The sequence below is a fragment of the Sinocyclocheilus rhinocerous genome, unplaced genomic scaffold, assembly GCF_001515625.1.
Source record: "Sinocyclocheilus rhinocerous isolate Xijiao unplaced genomic scaffold, SAMN03320098_v1.1 scaffold3354, whole genome shotgun sequence".
NCBI lineage: Eukaryota > Metazoa > Chordata > Actinopteri > Cypriniformes > Cyprinidae > Sinocyclocheilus > Sinocyclocheilus rhinocerous.
The window spans coordinates 45,314-50,345 of NW_015664987.1; positions in this window are offsets into that span (position 1 = coordinate 45,314).

The window sequence follows — 5,032 nt, forward strand, 5'->3', positions numbered from 1 at the left end:
ATATATATATATATATATAAGCCATCCTTGAAGCTTAAACAATATTTGGTATTCAAATTGTTTGTTTTATGTTTATGGTTAGTTACTGAGCCCTCTCAAAATTTCAGATTTATAGCAGCCTCTTACCCCGTGCAGTCAGAGGTCTGTTATAACGTGGCAACAGGCTCAGACTCCAGGACATCCATAGTGGCATTCTCTGACTCCAGGATGAACAGAGCAGCAGGTTCTGGCTCCAGGACAAACATAGCAGATAGGTCTGGCTCCACAATAAGAGTGGGCTCTAGCTCTGGGTCCATGGCGGGTATGGGCTCTGGCTCCGAGACCAGAGGTGCACTGATAGATTAGAGGTAGGCAGGACTGGATGGGGAATGGAATGTTACAAGAAGGCATCCTCCTTGACCTCCTCCACTGTTAGGGAGGAGCCAGTCAACCAGAAGTGGAACAGTGGGAAACTGGTATTCCTCATTGGCATGGACTAAAGGAAGTAATCGTTGAGCCTGCTCCAGAGGCACATCTTCAAATTTTCCTTATTCAAACAAACCTGATGGCAGAAATCCTTCAGCGGCCAACCCCTCTTATAAGGGGACAAAACTGAGCTTTCGGTCTGGTATTTTGTAAACCGCAAACAGGAACTTAACACAGGAGCCGAAGGAAACAAAAAATACACACCAACTTAAAAAATCCTCAAAAACAAACACACAACTGTTGCAGGAAGTTTTATCAAATTAGTGACACAGGTGAGTCAAAAAGAGGTGCTGAACGCTGGTCAAAGGATACAACAGTGGATGACAACAGTGGAATGAATAGTAGGCAGACAATGTAATGAACACTCTGTGCAGTGTCAAAGAACGATATTGGAAGTATCCACAGAGGAGGACAGTGAGTATCACAATGGCAGAAAATAAGTATCAAAAGAGGAAGACAGTATATATCGAAACTGGACAAAGAGAAAACACTGCATGGTGGCAGCATGGTCAGTCAAACTTTGGACATGGACTCTTGAGAGAGACTTGACAATGAGTGCGATTAAGATGTATTTAAAGCGTCTTTGATGAGTGTGCTGACTGTGTGAAGATTTGACTGTTTATAAATACAGAAAGAGGGAATTGATCTTGGAAGGAGTTGGAAAGCCAGAAGGCATGACAATACGCCCCCTCCATGGGCCGTTCTGGAGGTTCAAAGACTCCACTGGAGCAGACAACGGAATCCACACAGAGCTGGGCAGTGACAATGTTCTGTGTGGAAGGTAAAACGCAGGTGTGCAGTCTCGAGCTACCCAAAACCTCTCTTCTGGTCTGTACCATTTCCAGGCCAAGAGGTGCTTGAGACAACCCCTCTGGCACGGGGATTCCAGGATGTTCATCACAGTGTACACAGAACTCTAACCGCAAAGCACGGCCCTAAAAGTACAACCCTAAAATATGTTGGATTGATTTATTATAATATAGTGAAGGGACAAATGTATTGGGGTCTTAACTTTCAGCTGGAAAGTTAGAGCCAAATGTCCCTTGTGGAAAGCCAGACCTTCTGTCTGGGTTGGTACGTAGGTGGATCATATCTAGCTCTTCTGGTTCTTTGTAAGTGGCCATGCCCCTGGTTCCAGACTTTCTTGCTTTCCTGAAACCAGTGATCAACTGTAGAGACGTCTGATGGCTCACCAGACCATGGGAACAGGGGTGGTTGTAATCTAGCACACACTGAAATGAAATTATTCCAGTGGCACATGAAATTCTGGATATATTCCACCCATGGAAGATAACAACTCCAGGATTTCAGTTAATGGTTGCATTATGTGTGTAAAAAATTCTCCATTTGCCCATTCAACTGAGGATGGTAGCCACATGACAAACTGATGGACACACTCAGTATTTAGAAAAAGGCTTGACAGACCTTTGAGATAAACTGTGGACCATGGTCTGACACAATGTCTTCTGAGATGCCGTAGTTCTGAAAGGCATGATAATATCATCTCGATGGTAGTATGCTTGAACTTGAAGTGGGACTAGATGAAAGGCTTTCATAAACCAGTCCAAAGTGACATGGATGCATGCATACTGTTAAGATGGTGGAAGTTCAGAAACAAAGTCCACTCGCAGATGTGACCATGGGCACTGAGTAATGGGAAATGGGATGAGTTTACTGGCTGGGAATTACAGAGGGACTTTTGCCATGGTGCAGTGTACATTTCTGAATGTAACACCAACCATCTCTTGGCAATTCAACTCCTTGCTGAAATAATCCAAATCCTTGCTGAGATAATGGCCAATTGGAATTACACTTTTGTCTTATTAGGGGGAAAAATATCAGAGTTGGTGGGGGGGAACTGGATTTCCTTATTTCATCACAGATTTATATTGGTAAAATGTGAGGCACTCATCCTCTGCCCCACTAGCCTACATGCCAAAGCCATAAACAAAATTTTTAAATATCCAACTCACTTTGCAACTTAAAATAGTCTATGAACTCTATAAAATATATCTCTAAAATACATCTTTGCAGAATGCAGAATACATTTATGAGACAGCTCTGCCGGGCTCCCTCATCCCTTCGGCTCCAACTTGGTCAGTCGTTGACCATCCGCCGCCTCAGGACTCCACTCCTTCTGCTGCACCTTGTCCCTCCGTCCCTCTGGCTCTGTCAGGTTCCACCTTCCCTTTGGCTCTACCTTGGTCCTCAGTCGCTCCTTGGTCACCGGAGCCATCTGCTCTGCCTTGACCCTCCGGATCCTCTGCGTCGCCCTGGCTCGTCGGCTCTCCGTCTCGGGCTCCACCATCACCTGCTCCGCCGCCGTCGGTCGGCCCGCTGGAGTTGTCAGCCCTTCCTCCACCTTGGCTCCTCCCTCCTTCAGGCTCCACCGTGGGTCGCCTTCATCGCTGCGGCCTGGGTCCTGCCTGGCTCCTCCAGCTCAAAGTCATTCCTGTCTTCTCCCTGGCTCCTCCCTCCATCTGATCCGCCCTGGCTCCTCCTGTTTTCTCCATGGCTCCTCCCTCCATCGTCTCCTTCCTGGACTCTGTCTGTCATCCTCCTCCCGGGAGTCCGTCCTCTGCCCGAACCTCCACCTATACTGTCTGCCTACCTTCCTGCCAGCCCTTTGCCATCCCCTGTCACCATCCCACATCCGCTCCTTTGTCCTCCTTCTTAGTCCCCCTCTGTCCCTCCCTTTGTTTTCTGCGGCGCGAGGTCATGCCTTCCGGGAGGGGGGCGAACTGTCACACATATGAACTGTTTTGTTGCGCTTTCATTCCTCATGTGTTCTGTGACCCAGTTTTTTCCCATGTTTGATTATGTTCACCTGTGTCCTCATTAGTTGATCCTCCTCACCTGTCTGTCCCTCATTAGCACCCCTACTTTAGTTCTAGTCTGTTCAGTTGTCCCTTGTCCGGTATTGTGAATGTTTCCTACGTGTGTCTCCTGCCTGCCTTTTGTGAATTACCCTCTTGTGGATTATTAAAAGACTATTTGCCTTCATCTTCTTTGTGCGTGAGTTTATCTTAGACACCTGTTGCATGACAGTAGCTACTGTAGCTTTGAGGGTTTTTTTTCCTTCAGAAACTGTGGTACTTTTTCTCAAAGTAGCTTGTTTCTCCATTTAATCTTTCAAATGCTCAAAATAGCTAATGTCTTTTTTTTTAAATTAGTGAATTTTTTTTCAATAAACCTTCCTGTTAATTTTATTTATTTTTAAAATAATGTTAATCTTGGTAGCCAGTAATTCGCTCCACAAAGCATACTTTATCCAAATGTGTATCCATGTTGCAAGTGAACACATATTTAATGTCATCTGTGTTGTTTTTTCTCTAACCTTGCATAGTTTTATGGTCTACAAGGATAAGGACGTCTCTTAAAAGGGGCTTACACACCGCGTAATTCTAGGAACTTAGTTCTAGGAACTAGCCAGCGGGTGGTTCCTAGAGAACTAATTTCTCCCTCGGGCCGTTTTCCTGGTTACATTCGCACTGGCAGCGAAGTCTTTATGTGCGGCATTTACATACGTCAACAACAGGTGAATGGAGGATCCCATGATCGGAGCTGGTTTTGTTGTGTGTTTTAGGTTGGAATGTAAATGCACAATTTACATGATCGAAATCTCCTATGACAACTTGCAGTGTTACATATCGAGGCTGAGAAAAGAACACAACACTGCAGACAACAGGTAAATGCCATTATCACTGTTTTCCATGTTCATGGAGTAAGTATTTTTACATGGCTTTTTAAAAACGCCGTGTAGCCGGTGTTTCGTATGCGTTTGACCAATCAGCGTACACTTACATCACTGGTAGTTCCTATAGAACTGTTTTAAACCCTACTCCGAAGTAGGAGCTAATTTAGTTCCTCCAAATGGAGTTCCTAGAACTAAAACCGTTCCTAGTTCCTGCAGTGCGAACACGCCAAAAAGCGGGTACTTCCGCCAATAGTTCCTCCGGTGCCAAAGCCCCTAATCTGTCCTTGGTATCTGGATAATTTGCCTAGGTTCTACCAAGTGATAGATGAATTTGAATGAAAAGACATTTGGGAATAATTTGGAATAGCATTTCTCCTCTCATTTAAAAGTTGATAAGCTTACAGAATTATACGGTTAGTTGTATGGTTTGGGGGCAGTCATGGCCTAATGTTTAGAGACTCAGACTTTAACCCAAAGGTTGCAGGTTCGAGTCTCAGGTCTGGCAGGAATTGTCGGTGAGGGGAGTGAATAACCAGCACTCTCTTCCACCCTCAATACCATGACTGAGGTGAGACCCTTGAGCAAGGCAACAAACCCCCAACTGCTCCTTGGGCACTGCAGCAATATAGCTGCAGGGATTGTAGGTGGGGGGACTGAATAACAAGCGACTGAGGTGAGACCCTTGAGCAAAGCACCAAACCCCCAACTGCTCCTTGGGCGCTGCAGCAATATAGCTGCCCACTGCTCCAGGTGTGTTCACTACTGTGTGTGTGCGCTTGGATGGGTTAAATGCAGAGCACAAATTCCGAGTATGGGTTGCCTCACTTCACTTCATTATTTTACTTACATTTGATTATAGTTCCCCCCCCC